The sequence below is a fragment of the Vulpes vulpes genome, chromosome 11, assembly GCF_048418805.1.
Source record: "Vulpes vulpes isolate BD-2025 chromosome 11, VulVul3, whole genome shotgun sequence".
NCBI classification, from domain to species: domain Eukaryota; kingdom Metazoa; phylum Chordata; class Mammalia; order Carnivora; family Canidae; genus Vulpes; species Vulpes vulpes.
This window is the reverse complement of record NC_132790.1, coordinates 7885542-7904146: the sequence shown is the minus strand read 5'-3', so window position 1 is coordinate 7904146 and position 18605 is coordinate 7885542. Positions and strand designations below refer to the sequence as shown.

The 18605-nt window shown below is 51.8% G+C and overlaps 1 protein-coding gene and 1 non-coding gene across 6 annotated transcripts in view; both read left to right on the top strand.

Moving 5' to 3' along the window:
* Window positions 1–18605, top strand: part of NAV2 (neuron navigator 2) — a 399361-nt gene that overhangs the window by 41182 nt on the left and 339574 nt on the right. The window lies entirely within an intron of this gene.
* LOC112934735 (small nucleolar RNA SNORD45) lies at window positions 8294–8365 on the top strand. The gene has a single exon (XR_003238032.2). It is a non-coding gene; the product is annotated as a small nucleolar RNA SNORD45 (small nucleolar RNA).

Sequence of the window (18605 nt, the reverse complement as noted above, 5' to 3'; positions counted from 1 at the left end):
AATGCTTGAATTTCAGCTTTACAAAAGGGCCTGCTGGAGATATCACATTTCCCAGTGGCCCTGCAACCCCGCCCTGATACAGTGACTGGGAGTGAAGTGGGCCGGGAGAGCTTTTTAGAGTTTCCTCCTCCCACCTCTCCCCTCCCCCCACTCCCTTCTGGGTCTTTCTCTTTGTTCTGTGTTCACCTTCCCTTATCTGCCTCTGCAGGACTTTTTTGTCTTGTTTTTTACTGCTCTGCTCTAACTCCAGAAGGAAGATGGTACCTGTTCCACGGGAATACCCACAGCACAGAGCTGAGAGCTGGACGATCGTCCCTCTCCAGCTGGGAAGGTGGTGAAAGCTTCACGCAGGAGGCAGCTGATGCCGGAAGGGTGGGTAGGATTGGGATAGCTGGAGAAGTGGTAGAGGAAGGGGAGAAGTCATCGCCAGCTCAGGCAGGAGCAAGTGATGGTCAGGAAGGTGAGGACTGAGGCCGAGGCAAACATTGATGCATAATGTTCATAAAGTGCTGCCCACTTGGTAAACCAGATGCCCTCAGGCCCCCCTGGTTCTCCAGTCATGGTTCGGTGTGGGCTCTCTTCACTGTACCCCCATGACAACCCAGCCTCCAAAATCAAATGCAAAGAATCTGTGATCATAAAAATGTTAGAACCCAATTTAGAGTTCACTGCATATTTTGTAGAAGAGATGGAGGTCTGGGCTTATCTTGTATGCTTCACCATGAACAACTAGAAATATCCATCAGATGTTTCTATCCACACCCCACCCCCCAAACTCCCTAGCCACACGGGGGTGTGGAGAGGTCTCGTTCCCTCCTTCCCTCAGTCTCTCTCTTATTGGCCCTTTATGTTTCCTGGATTCTTCCCTGTGAACTTTACCTTTCTCATTCTTCAGCAGCCAACTACCGCCCAACTTATACCAATACATCATGTTAGTCAACAGGGCCCCCCAGTTTCTTGATCTTAGCCCTTGGGATCCACCCTCCTGCAAGGTGGTTTATTTGGCTCTATTTTCCCAACCAGTGTAATGCCTCCCCCAAGAGAAATTCTGTGGCTGATCTAGTCTCCCTCTTGTTACACACATATTTTCTCTTTCCAACTCCCACAACTGCCCTTCTATTATCTTCATGGTATAGATTAGACAACTGAAAATAAGAGAAGTGAATTGGTTTGCCCAAAGTCACACGGCGGCCAACAAGGCAAAGATGAGACCTGAACTCTATTACTTGTTTTAAATGTACAACAGCCACCTCTTACACAGGGGATGTGGGGAGGATGACTTTGATAGGAGTAGGGCTAGACATGCGCATCGGGACCTGTGTTAGGTTCCTGGGGCTGCCATAAAAAAAAAAAAAATACCACAACAAGGTGGCTTCAAACAATAGAAATGTATTCTCTCATAGTGTTGGAGGCTAGGAGTCCAAAATCAGGGCATGAGTGAGGTTGGTTCCTTCTGGAGGGTTTCTCCAGGAGCCTTCCTTTTGAGGGAGAATCTGCTTCATGCCTCTTTCTTACCTGCTGGCGGTTGCTGGCGATTCTTGGCATGTAGATGCGGTGCTCAGAACTCTGTCCTCGTTTTCAGCCGACGTTCTTCTCTCTGTGTCTCTGTGTCTTCGAAGACACGGTCTTGTTAGGAGGATACCGGCCATTGGATTTCGGGCCCATCCTCATCCCTTATGAGCTCATTTTAACTGATTACATCTGCCAAAACCCTACTGCCAATTAAGGTCACACTCTGAGGTTCCAGGAGGATAGAGAGTTTTGATGAGACACCATTCAACCCAGCGTTCATAAGGGCCAGTTCATAAGGGTCCTAGAGAGTAATGCTGAGCAGGGTAGGCTGTGGGCAGGGAACAATCATGAAGGTTGAGGAGGAGGAGGAGGAGGAGGAGGAGGAGGAGGGGGAGGAGGAGGAGGAGGAGGAGGAGGAGGATGGCGGCAGGATCCAGCCAAAAATCCCTCCCCTCAAATCTGGCTCTGAGTTGCTGCCCACCAGGGCCCCTTAGGCCTTGGTGCTTTACTAAGGAATCAAACAGTAGTGGGGGGGGGGGGGGTTCTGCTAGCAGGTGAGTTGCTTCCGGAGAGTGGCAGCCTTTTCTTTCTGTTGGAACCATTGCACTTTGGGAGGTACTTTGCACTTGCCTCTGTTGTGCCTTGGGCTAATCAGTATGCTGCTTGAAGCGATTTCAAGCCTGATGCATTAGTCACAACAAACCTGCTCCCACTGGGAGTTGAAAAGACTGAACAGGGCGCCAGCTTCTTTTCTGTAAGTGAAGTTTGTTTTGCCCTTCACGTCATTTGCACCGAGTCTTTTAGATTCCTTGGACCTCAGGCCCCAAGTCCCTTTGGTGAGTTGTCCCTGATGTGGGCGGAGTGGCCAAGGGCGAGGCAGGGCACCCCTGAAAACCTTTCCGAGGACACAGCCAGGGGCTAAGGCAGGCCAGGGGGTCAGAGCAGGAGGGGCGGTGAGGCTGGCTGATTCGCAGGAAAGGCCCCATGCTCAGCGAATACCCCATGCCAGCTGGAAGCAGCTGAAAAAGCCTCGGGTGACCTCTTCAGTGTCGGGCCCTGACCCACCCCCACCCCCAGGAGCCCTGGGCTATTTTGATGTGCCTTGATGCTGGGAGAGCCCTAGCACTCTGGGCCTGCTCTAGTGGCTCCACAGGCTCCGTCGCCTTGATGGCCCTGCCAAACCCTCAACTGGCCTACGAGAGCAGCTTGGGAGAGGCACGGTTGGCCCCCGGAGTGTGCAGAGGCCCAGGGCTTCCATCTGTTCTGAGCAGGGACACCCAAGCAGCATGGCAGGGTGTCTCCATACTGGGCCTAACCACGTCTTCAGATGCTGTCTGGGGCTGTAGGTTGGGCGAAGAAGCAAGTGTAGGTAGCATGGTGACAAGAAGAGAGTTGGGACTCCTCCATCGGAGGCTTTCTGTCCTCTGCTCCTGAGCTGTGCGATCTCAGGCAAGCTGCTCTGAGCCTGGGAAATAGAGTGGGTAATTCCCGGCCCTCCGCGGGTTTCAGAAGCACGAGTGAGAGGGTTTCTGTGAAAGTGCTTTGCAGGTGCAGGGTGTGCAGCGGGAGGGTGTAACAGAAAATGCGACCCCTCGGTCTGGTACTTGGTTAATAGCTTACATTTGCGGAGGGCACAATATGTGCTAGGGGGTCTTCTGAATAAGAGGTGACTCTTACAAGAGGCAGTGAGGCCCAGGACCCTCTCTGGCCGACACCAATTCCTCAGAGTACCTGTGTTGCCGTGTTGTCAGCCACGTGCCCGGTGAGGGCTGATGGCCCGGCAAGGCCCAGCCCCGGGCAGGGCAGCGTGGGCTGGTGAGTAGTGTCCTTGGCTTGGCGGGTGGGCTCCAGCTTGGAGCCTGTGGAACCCTCGCTGCTTTGCTGCCGGGCAAGCACCTGGCCGGCCAGGGAGCTTCCCTCCACACACACACGGGCTAGTCACCCATCCAGGAATTGGCACGGCTGGTCATCACCCCATGACTGGACCCAGCCGGCTGCCAAAGTGGGAGCAAGATCTTCCCAGGAAGGCAGGGCAGTTTCTACTGCCAACCTTCTTATACTCTCCTGCCTGGGAGAGTGTCGATCTTATTAATAATCTCCTCTGGGGATTTTGTAGGAATCCCACTCTCTATAGAGAATTGCTGGCATATATTCTAAAGAGGAGGGCTGCCTGGGTGGCTCAGCAGTTGAGCATCTGCCTTCAGCTCCGGGCATGATCCTGGGGTCCCAGGATCGAGTCCCACATTGGGCTCCCCACAGGGAGCCTGCTTCCCCCTCTGCCTGTGTTTCTGCCTCTCTCTCTGTGTCTCTCATGAATAAATAAATAAAAATCTTTAAAAAATAAATGCTGGGGAATGGCAGGCTGGCCTACACATGGCGCTGCTGTTCCTTGAGCTCAGGCCTCCATAACATCCCTCAGAGTTGATTTTTATTAATCCCCCGCCCCCCCCCCCCCCCCCCACCAAAGTTGATCTTACCATTTGCCTCTGTTTCCTGAAAGGCAATTTCTAAGAGAAAATATTCCCTAGTTGGTGAGACTTCTGGCGTGTGAATGAGAGTTTTACAACTGAGTTTTGACTTGATTTTGCCTGCAGCCCCAGTGCATCTGCCATTGTGTGAGCCTAGACACCGCTGCCATGAGGGGCAGGTTGGAGAATGGTACCTGGCCTCACCCACAGTAGTAGGACCCCATCCTTTGTCCCACCTCAACCCAATGCCAGGGCAATATGGAACATTTGTAAGATGACAGCTCACCCTATCCCACAGGTATCCTGTTATGATATCAGGTGAAAGCATCACTGGACCATGAGGTGTTATTAGTCATTTCCCTCCTGGCCTGGGAGGAGACTGTAGGCACGTGGAAGGGATCAGAAGCCCTATGCCCAGCAGCCACTGACTCAGGCTCTGAGAACTGACCATTCATGGTGACTCAGCGTTGACTCGTCCCTTTGGTGGGCTCTGCAGGAGCCTGGCCGGGCCTCACCATGTCCTGTTTCTTTCCCCTCTGCTGAATGCAGTTCCCATCTTCATGTTAGGAAGCATTTTTTTTTTTTTAAATTTTAAATAAAATGAGAAGAGTAAGAAGAATGAAGAACCCTTTCCAAGAAGGAATTTAACTAGGAGAACCAAATCCTGTCTAATATCCTGGGTTAAAAAGAACCAGCTCCCAAGTACAAATGCAGTTGACTTTGGCCCTGAGATCTGTAGGGAAAACTAGAAAAAGAAATAGTAATGAATCAGCAGCACCAGCGATGTTTGCTTGTGAGCTCTTCTAGTCGTGTGCGTGAATACATAATTCTGTCCCGGGGTCCTGTGGAGTTTGCTTCATGCCCCAAGGTGTGGAATTTGGAAAAATACCAGCCCTGGCAGTTCTTCTGCTTGGGGGAATAAAGCGAAGGAAATTCCCATGAGAGCGCTGTTTCTTGGAAAACCGTTACTCACCTGGAGCCCTAGGCCCAGATGAAGGCTCAGAGTGAGTGTGCCCAGGACTCGTGGGGCATCTGAGCACAAGGGCTGCTCAGTCTGTGGCAGGGCCTGGAGCCAAGGAGGTCCACATGGCCCAGGGAGAGGGCACTTGGTGTGGGGGGAGGGAAGGTCTTTGGCCTTTGGGGAGTTGTTTACTCCTCCATCTTCTTGGTACTGAGCACCTGCTGTGTACCAGGCACTGTTCTAGGTACGTGAGCCAGAAGAGCAGGGTTTCTGTCGTCGTGGAACTCACCGTCTTGTGGGGAGATACAGACAAAACACAGGGAAGCAAATTAAGAAGTTTCTTTCAAAGAGTGGCAAGTGCTATGGAGACAGTAGATCAGGGCAATGTGTTCAGGAGCGACTGGGGGTGATGTTAGACCACGTTAGGTCTGAAGCACCAGTCGTGGGAAGACCAGGCGAGCCTGATCCATGGGGTGGACTCACCAACACAAGGGCTCTGGCTGGGGACAGCTGTGGCTCGCTCTTTCTTTTTTTATTTTTTATTTTTTTTTTTAAGATTTTATTTATTTATTCACGAGACACACACACACACACACACACACACACACAGGCAGAGGGAGAAGCAGGCTCCATGCAGGGAGCCTGACGAGGGACTCCATCCCGGGTCTCCAGGTCACACCCTGGGCTGAAGGCAGCGCTAAACCCCTGAGCCACCCGGGCTGCCCATCTGTGGTTCTTTCAACACACACAACAATGACCAGTGTCTCTGGAGCCTCATGAATTTGTGGCTCCTTCCAGATTCACCCCTGGCGTGCTGTCACCCCATCTGCAGAGTCCACTCAGAGAGCCATCTCCTGGAGGCAGGGTAGGAAGGAGTATCTCGAGCTGCTTTGGAGACAAGGAAAAACGATTGATTAGAGGAATGATTGATTCCCTCCTCCTCACCTCCACATCGAGCCCACCATCAAGTCTGTGGGCTCATGCTCCCTGTTTTCTCTTAGGAAGTCCCCTTCTCTTCATGTCCACCACCTTCACCCTGGTTCAAACCACTGGCATCTCTCCCCAGGTCTGCTGGAAAAGCCTGTGAAACTGGCTCCTCATGCATGGTCTTGCCCATCCCTGGTCTGTTCTCCACACTGTGGTCAGAATGATCACTTAAAACCTCAGATCTAGGGGTGCCTGGCAGGCTCAGTCGGGGGAGCATGTGACTCTTGATCTCTGAGGGCATGAGTTCAGGCCCCACATACCTGGTGGGTATGGAGATTACTTGAAAAGAAAAGCCTTAAAACAAAATAAAACCTCAGCTCTAATCATGTCCTGCACACCTCCTCCATACTTTGCCATGACTCCCCCATGGCTGTCAGGATTAGGACCCAAACCCCCACAATGAAATGCAGGGCTCTATGTATACAGAACCCTTGTTTCTTCTCGTTTCCAGCCACTTGTGGCTCTACCTTGTGCTCTGGCTACATAGGCTTTCTTCAGTTCCTCCAATAGGCTGTACTAGTTTTGGCCTCAGGGCCTTTGCACAGACCTCAGGGGCTCTTTGTGTCTTCTCCGTCCATACACCCTGGCCTCAGCAACTCCTGCTCAGGCCTTGGCATATCTGTTACTTTCAGCCAGGCTGTCTTCCTTGTTCGCCCACGCTGCGATACTACGGAGGGTCTTTGGTTGCGTGTTCCCAGTAGCACCTCATGTTTATTGTCACAGCTCTCAACACGCTGCTGTTTATTTGTGATGCCTCTTCCCTGCACCAGTCCACGAGCTCCAGGAGGGTGGGAACCAGGCCTGGCCTGTCCATTCCGGTGTCCTCAGCACTTGGAAAGTGCCGTGCTGTAGACACCTGATACGTATTTGCGGAAGCAGGGAAGGAGTGAGTGCTCCCAAAGACCTCGACTCTCACGTGTTCCGCTCGCAAGTGCTACTTGCTTTCAATGAAGTGAAATAACAGGAGACCGTCTGTATTTTCTGTTCCATTTCTCTACCCTATAGAGATGGTGATTGATATCTGGAGTTCGAGAATAAGCATAGCAAGCAGGAACTCTGGCAGATGGACAACCTGCTTAGGAAGCCTGTTCTTGCCTTCGACTATCAGAACAGTGTTATTTTCTTTGGCCCAAAGGAGTCGAAGACTCTGTGTACTCAGGGAAACGGTGTAGACCCGCAGTGTGGAGCCGGGGCCAGGGGTGAGACTCAAATAATAATCAAGTGGAAGAGGGTTGTGTGAAGCCTGGTGGGGGACATTGCCTTTCTCAGCGGCTGAGGAATTGGAACATTCCCCCTTGTGTCAATGTGGAAGTGAATGAATTAAGTTCCGTTTTATGCCGTGCCTGGAAAAATACCAGCGCTGCACTCGCCTCGTTTCTGTAAGCAAACCCCAAATGCCACTCAGTCTCAGCTCTAGGAGAGCTGCAGGGAAAAGGAGGCAACATTTGCAGACTATGGGAAATGCCACTGACGTGGAAAAAGAGGAGAGCTGTGGATTTTTACGTTTTCGAGGTTGTGTGCCCCTTTGAAAATCTGACAGCGGCATCAGACCCTTGCTCCCGTTCATGGTTCGTGCCCCTTGACCCTCTGCAAAATACATATCCACGTAATTCCTCTCGTCCACTGAGACCCCCAGAGCGCCGTAGCCTCGGGTTACAAATTCCAGTGAGTGGGTCCGGGTGGAAGTCGAGCAGAAATAAGCTAGGCAGAGATGACATGGGAGCACAAGGTAGACGACGTCTGGTCTAAGGAATACAATGGAGACACTCTGTAATTAGGATTTTGTGTTCCTGAAGGGCTCTGCTTTGTAGAACAATGTGGTTGGCACAGGGCGACCAGTTGCACCAGAGTCAAATAAGGCAGACCTCTAGGCGCCGAGGGGAAGCCGCTCTGAGTACTTCCCCAAATTGATTGATTGATTTTTAAAAGATTTTATTTATTTATTTGAGAGAGAGCACAAGAGGGGAGCAAGGGTGGGAGGCAGAGGGAGAGGGAGAGGGAGAAGCAGACTCCCCACTGAGCAGGGAGCCCGACGTGGGGCTTGATCCTAGGACCCCAGGATCATGACCCGAGCCAAAGGCAAATGCTTCACCAACTGAGCCACCAACCCTGGTGATCCATCCACTACAACCCACCACGAGGCCAGGATTTTAGTCCGTCGTGTCCACCACCGGTCCCCAGTGTCTAGCTCAGTGCTTGACCCATAGTAGATACTCAATAAATACTCATTGAATGGTTGAATCAATTAGTCTGTTCTGGGTTGCCCGGCTTCACTCTGTCTTCCTCTTCTTCATTTTGTTCTGGATTTAATCAGATTTTAGGGTTTTTTTTTTGTTGTTGTTGTTGTTCAAGAAATATTTGTCGAGGTCAGCAATGTGATGGCATGTGTTAGCTGAATCCAAAGTTGATGTAAATTCTAAAATTACACAAAAACCTCGGGTGGAAAAAAAAAAAAAGCAAGATTCATCTTAGCCTTCTATGTCTTGTTCTCTAGACGTAGAATGACACGAGATTGAAGAGCTCCTGCTGTGGGATTCATGAACCCGAGGTTAACCTCTCAAGTCTGCTGCTTGGGGGTGACAAAAGCCTCAGTTTCTTCAACTGTAAAATGGGGTGTGAGAATTAAAGGAGGTCATGCAGTTAGAGCACGTGGCACAATTCTTGGCACACACCTACATGTTGTTTTCATAAAAGGCAGGCATTTTTATTCTTACCTGGCTCCCCTGCCCTGTAGTGTGTTGGTTCCTTCAGGGTCCTCTTCTCTTTCTGAGCCCACAGTCCTGAACCCCAGAAACTAATTTGCTAACTATATAATGGTCAAGTGCAGCCTCTAAGAAGCCCCAGGATTATTCAATCATGGCTTTATTTAAGGGTTGGGGATATTACTAATTTCCTCCCTTCCAAGTTTTCCGTATTTTTAACTTCAGTTAATAAGCATGTGTCACTTCATCATTTAAAAAGGACCGAATAATGGGACCCCTGGGTGGCTCAGTGGTTGAGCATCTGCCTTCAGCTCAGGTCGTGATCCCGGGGTCCTCGGATCGAGTTCTACACTGGGTTCCCCGCAGGGAGCCTGCTTCTCCCTCTGTCTGTGTCTCTGCCTCTCTCTGTGTGCCTCTCATGAATAAATAAATAAAATCTTTTTAAAAGCAAACAAAAATGACCAAATAAGAAAAAATATTGTAATAAAAATGTGTTTATTCCATTTTGCTAAATTCAGAGGTAGGAAACGAGCACATTTTATTATGTCTGGTCTGTAGAGTCCGTTCCGGGAAACTGGGAGAGCTCAATTTGTCCATAATAAAAATGCCTAAACACAGGCACCAAGAAAGGAAGGCTGCACCCCTGAGTGGGCTCGGATGTGCTGTTCTGTTTGGTAGATGTGGGGTTAGGAACGGGGACTCCTGGCTGCGTCTCCCAGCACCCCCGCTACCCAGCTCCCTGTGCAACTTTGGGAACATTGCTCAACCTATTCCAGCCCCAGGTTTCTCATCAGTAAAGTGGGAGAGACAAGTGGAGAGACTTTTCCTTACAGATTGTCATGGGAATGAGTATCAAATCCTTCACGCGTCACAGTAAGTCTTCCACACATTCTTATCTTCTTTGTATTCCCAATAGCATCAGTGACGTCGTCATCCTTTACGGTATATGTGCGTGCCTTTTGCACGTGCGTGTATATATAAATGTATATGCAATGTCTGCACTATGATGTCGAATCATCATCTCAACCCGATTGTGGCCACAGGAGAACTCTTGATTCCTCAAACCCATCCCACCAGCCACTCCTCCCCTAGTGTCCTGCACTTGGGTAAATGGGGCCAACGCTCCCCTAGGGGTTCCACCTCAATCCTCAAATCCTGAGAGTCCTCCTTTGCTCCTCTTTCCATCATGACCTATACCCAGTGTGACAGCAATGCTGATCGGTCTCAAAATTAGCCTCTTCTTTGGTTTGTTTGTTGTTTTCTTAAAGATTGTATTTATTTCTTCATGAGAGACAGAAAGAGAGAGAGAGAGGCAGAGACACAGGCAGAGGGAGGAGAAGCATCTCCATGCAGGGAGCCTGATGCGGGAATCGATCCTCGGTCTCCAGGATCACACCCTGGGCTGAAGGCAGGTGCCAAACCGCCGAGCCACCCAGGGGTCCCCACCAGCCCCTTCTTTTGACAGCCACTGCCCCCCATGCCAGACAAAGCCACTGGCCTCTCACTACCTACTGCACCCGGCACCCCGATCCCCCGGCCAGCTCTCCACGGGGGAGCCCGAGTGAGCGCTGACACGCACCCCTTGGGCTGTGCCACCTCCTTGCTCAGGAAGAGCCGGGTGGCTCACTGTCCTCGGGGCTCTGTCTGGGGCATAAGCCGACCTCTTCTGGAAAGGGCCAGGCCGTAAGTGGTTCAGGTCTTGCCGGCCACCTAGAAGTCTGTCGCACCGCCATCATCTTCTCCTTCTTTGTCTTCATTTCCGTCTCCATCTCTGTTTCCTTCTTCTTCTGACCCTTTCAAAACGCAGGCGCTGTTGCTAGCTCAGGGGCCGTGGAGCGCGCCTGGGCCCTGGTTTGCGGACTCTTGTGCTTCTTGCACTGCCGGGGACTCCTCTCCAGCTCGCCTGCCCTCAGCCTCTGCCCTGCTCGCTGTGCTCCAGCCTCAGGGGCCTTCCTGCTGTCCCTGAGCACCTGCTGCGTTCTCCTTGGGGGGCCTGCCCTCCTGACCCTCTGCCCCTGATGCTGTGGCTCAGGTCTGCCACTGACTGCCCTCCTTCGTTTGCATCTCTGCTGGTAGGTGCCTCCTGGGGAAGCCTCTCTGAGCTGACTTCCTACAGCTCTCGCCCCCCACCCCAACCCCAGGCACATGCTGTCCCTCACCTGGCTATTCTTCTGGAAGTACTTACTATATGTTTACTTGCCTGTCACTTTTGCGGCCCTTGTGTGTAATCACCTCTGTCCTGTTCAACACTCTGTCTCCCCGATGCCCAGAAAAGAATGGGGCACTTAGTGGCCGCTCAAAAAATATTTGCTGCATGCATTAATAAATGTAAGAACAATTCCGTCCTGGGGCTCGTTTTCAGCCCCTGCAATACCACTCATCTGCAACGAGGCGGCCCTCTTTATAAATTCTCAGCCCCGTTGGCTGTCTGGTAACGGCACCATGCTGCGCTCTGAGTGACAGTGGGGACCATGAGAACCCACTTCCACGTGCCGTTGGGGTCTGCAGGATGAATCCAAGTGTGAACATGGGTGTGGGGAGGCGCAGGGGGGAGGAAGGGGAGCAAAGCCAGGCTCCAAGGTGAGGGGAACTGCCCAGGTCTCAGCAACTGATGTCACTGGAGCGTCCCTGGGTGATAAGTGCTCCGTGGAGCCCGTGCCTGATTTCTCTTGAGGGAGAGAAGCATCTCATAGAGTCAGAGGAAGAGCATGGAGATAAATTGTTCTTCCCAGGGACACACCGCCAAGACAGCCTACAAACCACTTAGTGGAGACACGGTAGGGATGGTGCTTATTGGGCCCAGATGGGACATGGTGGAAAAAATCTGGTATTTCTGGAGCCACTGAAGAGAACCTGGTGACTCCCAGCCCTAGGCACAAATCTCCCAGAATCTCCTTCTTGGGGCTGTGGGATTGGCAAGCTAGAGGGGTGCATCTGGAGCAGCCAGGTATACTTTTCTTCTATACCGCCCCCCCCCCCCCCCCCCGCCGCTGTGCTCCAGCATAGAAACCTTAGGAGAAATGGGCTTGGATGGGTGTCATTGCAAAAGAGAGTCTGGGCCCCATCCTGGGGGCATTGCAGGAGGCTGCTCAGGAGGTGCACTGCATGGGGCATCCTGTGGAGGTCTCCAGGAGGGCTTGGTGGTGTGCACCTTCAAGGTCTAGCTCACAGTCAGTGAGCCTCAGATTGGGCAGTGTGCCTGGCTGTAAACTTACATAGGCAGGGCCTAGAGAGTCCTGGCCCAGGAGCTGGGTCTGGGGGTGAAGAGAGAGAGGAATGTCTTCCTTGGACACCCTTTAGGATAGAAAGTAGGAGACGCAGGATAGGGGAGCCTGTGTACTGTTCAGATGGGGGGTTTTATGTCCAAGACCACAAGTCTAACCCTTGATTTAGAAAATAAGACCACTGTATAATATGAGCGGAAACACCTGGTAGGATAAATCAAACTGTCTAGCCACGTCTCAGGAGCCCAAGGCAGAAGGTCCGATGGTCTGGGATCTGTCGATGGGTCTGCTGTGTGACCTTGGACTAGTCACTTGACCTTCCTGGGCTTCAGTATTTTCAGGTACACAGTGGTAATGGTACATCTTGACGTTGCCATCTCATGAGTTATTGGAATCAAACAAGAGAATAAAGTCTTTGTGAAGCTAGAAAGGCTCTAGTCATGTATAACTTGATCCCTAACCAAGTTGTAGAGAGCGGTATGCCAAGAGCAGCAACTAACAGCCAATGAGCATGGACCAGGTGCCAGCTACCACATGCATGTGTCACATGGGCCTCGCTGTTGAGACACTGGCACTGTTATCATTTCCATGAAGAGACGAGGTCCTCAGATGCAAAGAAGTTAAATAACTTGCCCCAGGTCACACCATGAACCAGGGGGATGAGACTCTGAATTTAAGCAGTTGGGTCTCTGGAGGATGCCCTGGGAGTATGCAGCAGAACCTTGAGGGCCTGTAACCCAGATCTCCGGGCTCCCAACCCAGCAGCCCACCCCCACCCCCCGCCACCCTCTTGGCTTTCTCCGGGAAGATAACCACAAGTCTGTCCAGGGAAAATAGACCCATCACTATCTCTTCCTTGCAGAGAGGTCAATCCCTGCCAACTGCGGAGAGAGTGCGGGTCCTGATGTTTACCCCCTCCAAGAGCCAAGGGTTCCAGTGGAAATGGTGGACCCCTGCCAATCCTCGGAAGGAGGAGGGGCAGATGCCAGGGAGCAGGGGCTCCCCCGGATTCTGCTGAGTGGGCACGTGGGGGGAGTACTTCTCCATCCAGGATGGGCCTCCCTCGCTGCACAGTGAGTGGGTCTTGGAGAAACATTGCCTCCCTGCCTCTGCTTCCTCTAGGAAATCTCTGAAGGACAGCTGGTGCTTTCCATGCCCTCAGCAGGAAGAAGAGAAGGAAAGGCAGTCAGCGTCCCCTTCCCCGGGCCCCTCGTTCCAGACAGTGTGGCCAGGCGGGCAGCCCAGGGCCGTTTGCTCAGCTTGCCTGATGTCATGCCATTCCTTGGACTTTGTGGAGTCCAGCCAACGGAGAGTGGTCCATAGGGGCTTCTGGGCATCCCTCCCTGAGAATACCTCAGGAGCCTTTTCAGATGGACTGGGACTGTGAAAGGACATGAAAACAGGTAGAAGAGGAATTATTGAAAGAACCAGAAATCCCCACAGAAGGAAAAAGAACTGCCCTGGGGCCACTAAGCTCTTGGTCACTGCAGGGGTTCAGGCAGAGGCAGGAGACCCTCTTGGCAGGGGCCTTGCTAAAGTAGGAGTGTGTGTACTGGTAGGGAGAGGCCTGCCCAGCCCTCTATAAACCTGTGGCCCTGAAAAGGGGCAGGGGACGTGGGATGGGAACGGCCTGGCATATGCAGTGCAGACGTGCATCAGGTTGGCCTCTCCCACCTTCTCACTGGACCTCCGCTCTCCCTCCTGGTTCTGTGTCAGCCCTCCTGCCCTGCGACTGCCAGGCCTCACTATTATTTTTTCCTCCTAGGATAACTACTGGCCCCACACCCTGCCCTTCTGTGCCCTGCTTGTTGCTGGGTGACGCTCCTGGAGAGTGGGCCAGGTGACTCATTCTGGGGCTTTCTCAAGTGACGCGATGCCTCTGCCTGGGTACAAAGCTGTTTCTCCTGGAGCAGTGGTTCTCAATCTTTAGTGGGCATCAGAATGAGCTACAGGCCTAATGAAACAACAGCAACAAAGCACAGACCGCGGGGTCCTACCAGAGTCTCCTTCAGTAGTTCCGTGGTGGTGCCCAAGAATTTGCCTATGTAACAAGTTCCCAGGTGTCACTGATGCTGTAGGTCCGGGTTCCACATTTTGAGAGCCACCGCTCCAGAAGATCTCTAAGGCCCATGACCCAGGTACAAGGCTATGGATTCAGACGACCCCTGTTGGAATCCCACCATTGATGAGCTGTGCGACCATAGGTAATTTCCCTAACATCTCTGTGCTTCTGTTACCTGCTCTGGATACTGGTGATGGTACTACTTGCAGAGGTCTGTTGTGAGGATTGATGATGGTGATTTATATACATAGCTTGGTGTCTGGGACATGCCAAGTATCCAAATAATAAATATTAGCAATTCTTATTATCAGAATAAGATGATGGCTATTTCAGACACTCTACGTCTACCTCTGTAGGACAGTGGTGTCGGAGCAAAGGCACACATCCTCCTCCCACTGTGCCCCCGGTGTAGGGCCCATCCCATTGTTATTCCTTACCATCTGCTCCATGCTGCAAGGATGAGGATTCATTATCACTAAGGCCATCCTTCAAATCTCGGTTTTGTGTCAGGGGCCAGCCACACATTCTGAATGACTGGCTTTCAGTGTGACTCTGCATAAAGCCTGCCTGATAGAAACCAGATTGTGTGTAGGACACAGGGGTGGGGTCATCTGAGTTCTCTTGTCATGTTTCTGTTGGAGCCCCAAGGCCCCCATTGTCTCATCACTCATATCCTGTGGTCTTTGGCCTGATAGTTGTAATGACAGGAGTGTGGGCTTGAGTCTCCTGCTGCAGGGTCTCAAAATTAAGTGAGCAAATCTAGGGGTGGCTTCAGATGGACTCAGGCTGCTTTGAATGTTGCCAAAGAGGGAGACCTGCAGGGAAAATTCATGCCAGGTTCAGCCTTGTGGGGTGCTGCCCCTGAAGTGGGTTCCTGGGGGTAAAAGCTTGAGAAGTGCTCTACCCAAAGGGTTCTGCAGTCAAATAAACTTGGGAAATACTCCATTTCCAACTGCCTGCTTAGAGCTCCTGGGTGCTCACTAGCCTAAGGAAGCTTCCCGAATGTCCTACAGTTAAGACACAGCAACAGTAAGGCTGTTGAACATCCTCAAGTTTGTTTCCCATCCATTAATTTGGGGAAACCAGTTCTAGGAATTTACGATTTTTCAGGGGCCTTCATGTATAATATCTCACCTGATTTTCAAAATAATCCTAAGAGGTGAGTATGACCATGCCTATTTTACAAAGAGGAGGCTGAGACGCAGAGAGGTTTACGACTTGCCCTGGGCCACAGGGCTGTGGAAAATACCCTCTACAATTGCATGATCTGGTAAAGAATTCCTCCATTTGATGGAAGTTTATTTGTAGTGGCCACAATCATTAAAAATAAAAAATAAGCAAAAAAAAAAAAAAAACAAACAAACCTCCCCCCTTCCCCAAAACCCACTAACTGGGCATGGCACCTATTAACCCTTTCGGTGAAGTGTATTTATTTTACTTTTGACCTTGGGCCCACCTTGTGGTTACGACGTCACTACACAGAGAGACGGGACAACACAGGTTAAGAACGTAGATTCTTCACTAGACGGTGTTCGAATCCAAGCAGTGTCACCTGCTGACTCTGTGACCTCGGGCAAGTGATTGAACTTTTGTGGGCCTGGTTTCCCCTCTGTGAAATGTGATCTTCACACCTGTGTCATAAGGTTACTATGATGATCCAATGAGATGCCACACGCAGACGTCTCAGAATGGCACCCGATGCAGAAGACTCGCTTCTGCAAGTATCCGCTATTGTTGCTGCTGTTACTTTGGTTAATGATACGAATACCCCGTGAAGCCCACTTGTCTTGAGAACCCACGGAGGGGGCGGGTGTTTACGTCGGAGCCCGTAGGCCTGAGACTCACCTTGGCCTGCTCACTAAGCCTCTCTGTGCCTCAGTGTGCGCCTCGCAGAATGGGATCACGCCAGCCAACCAGCCCCGCTCACAGAACGGTTCTAAGAACAACCACCTGGGCGGGGGCTGTGGAAGCGCTTTGACAGACATAAACTTAGGCCACCGTGAGTCCCCCGCATCCCCGTGCGACTGGAGCTGCGCAGGGAGGAAGCACCGCTCTCAGGGTGGTGCTCTGGGGTCTGGGAGGTGCCCAGAAGTGCCGAGGCCCAGTGATCAAGGGTGGCAGTGTCATGGGCCTGCTCGGGAGCCAGAAGCCAGTCATCAGCAGTGCTGAGAGTTTTCCTTTGCTAAACAATGGCGCCCTCATTCTGGGATTTCCCGGGTTGTCCTTGTTGACTTTGGAATAGAGGGGGGTTGTCTGCACACACTGTCTGGGCCGGCGCATCTCAGGCATCTGTTTCCTCCTGTTTACCCTCATCTCCTGCCCTGTGTGCCAGACCCCCAGGGCCAGTCCAGAGCCTACCCCCCCTCCCTGGGGTAATCATCAGGGTGCCCTGTCCTGGGGGGGGGGGGGAGGGAGGAGGCCCTCAGAGGGGTGTGTGTGTGTGTGTGTGTGTGTGTGTGTGTGTGTGTGGCAATCTCCTGTGAGATCAGGATGCCTAACAAAAGCGGAATCAATTTACCTGCGGCTTTTGTTCCAAGGGAAAAGCTGGCCTCCAGAGCCCCCATCGGGGAATAATATTTAACCCACTTGGAGGGCATGTGTGTTCCTTTCATCTCTCAGTCATGAAAGCAGTGGCCTTAAACACACACACACACACACACACACACACACACAAACCACACAATAAAGAAAGCAGTGGCCTTTCCTACAGGTTTATGAGGGAGGCGCTGAGTTCCTCCACGGTGCCCGGGCAGCGGAGAGCGCAGCCCCTGGGGAAAGACGCTGCCTCTTACGCGGCTAAGGCTAAGCTAACCGTCATCCCTGGTGACCAGGACTGGCCCAGGATGAAAGGGCTGATCCCACAGGGACAATAAAGTAAACAAAACCACACCACCCTCTCCCCCACCAAACCGCAACCACTGAAAACAAAACAAACCGACGCGCAGCCCGGGGAGAGTTGGAGGACGACTCCCTTCCAGACCCCATCTCTGAATCATTCGGTCGCAAAACCAGAACAGGAGACAAAAATTAGAAGCCATTTATCTTTCTTAAGTGTTTTGACAAAAGCTCCCCATGTCTCTGTGCCCATAGTTCGGTGGTGGAATCTTTGAAAACATTTGTTATTTTACTATTATTATTATTATTGCTTTGAACAGTTTTACTTCACCTCACGTGAACCCCTGGCCTAACTGAGAGGCCTGAAGAAGCCTAAATAGGTCTTTAGGCAACCTCCAGAACACACCTCGTGGGTCAGAGCAGTGGGTCAGAGCAGGAGCTGGGCTCAGAGGGTAGGAGGATGAGGGAGGAGGGAGGCCTGGCAGCAGGGAGGCCCTTCAAAGGGGGGTCAGAGGTCACCCCGAGATTGCACAATTTCCACCCTTATCTGCTTCACTGAAGTAGCGGGAGTGGAGGGGGCTGGAGGAGGAGCCCCCGGGCCTAGGATGTTGAATAGAGCAAATAAATACCAGGGGCACCTGGCAACCCTGGGATCCGGGGAGGGAGAAGCACGGCTGCTCTTCCAAACCGTGTCCTAGGCTGCTTGGGACCAGTCGGGCTGCTTTGTATAAGTCGAAAGCCTCTTACCCCAGAGCTTTAAAGTTGGTCTTTAAGCATTCATTGTTCCTGAAACTTATTTTTTACCCTGAGCTCCTTCTGTGGTCAGCAGTGTTTGGGAGGCTGTGGAGACAAATAAGGCCTAATCCTCACTCTCCAGAAGCTCTTCCTCTAGTAATGCTTACGAGGAAATGTGCGGTCTCCAGATGCCCAGTGAGCAAGTGAATCTTTAGCCTGGCGGGGTCACCATGGATTTCTGAGAGCCTCCCCGAGATGCCATCCTGCCCTGTCTCCAGCTTCCCAGTTCCGTCGGGTTTCTTTTCAGTGCATTTCACACAGTACAGTGGAAGGTGTTCCATAGAGGGGACCCGGGTTTTCCTGGACAATAATGGGGGGTTGGAGGCAGGATTGGATGAACTTTAAGCCCCCTATAGTCCTGACCTTCTGAATATATTCACTCCGGTTGATAATACCAACACTTGGGATCCCTGGGTGGCTCAGCAGTTTAGCGCCTGCCTTTGGCTCAGGGCATGATCCTGGGGACCCAGGATTGAGTCCCACGTCGGGCTCCCTGCATGGAGCCTGCTTCTCCCTCTGCCTGTGTCTCTGCCTCTCTCTCTCTCTCTGTGTCTCTCATGAATAAATAAAATCTTAAAAAAAAAAAAAGATAATACTAACACCAAGCCAAACACTATTCTGAGTGTACAAGGATGAATAAGACAGAGTGCCTGTTCCTAAGCGATTTGTAATTCAGTAGTAATAATACTCATATCAATACTAACGCATCTAACAGCCGATGAGTGTACCCCCCACCCCCCTGCCGGAGGATTACAAAGGCTGGCAAGAAGGCCGAGAAACAAAGAGCTGGAAACCCCAGAGGAGAGGGGGAGTTCTCAAAGGGGAGGGATCCAAGACAAGTTCACCAACTAAGTTAATTTTGCTTTGGACCCGACAGACCTGCACAATATCATTTAGTAGAGAATGGAGGGAAGAGCATCTCCATGCACGGGGAACAGTCTGAACAAAGGTGTGCAAGGGAGAGTGAGCAGCCCATAGGGACAGGAGACCCTGTGCCCCTCAGACACTGACCCCCATCACTGGAGGGAAGAAAGTGCATTGTGGGGGGGGGGGGGAAGC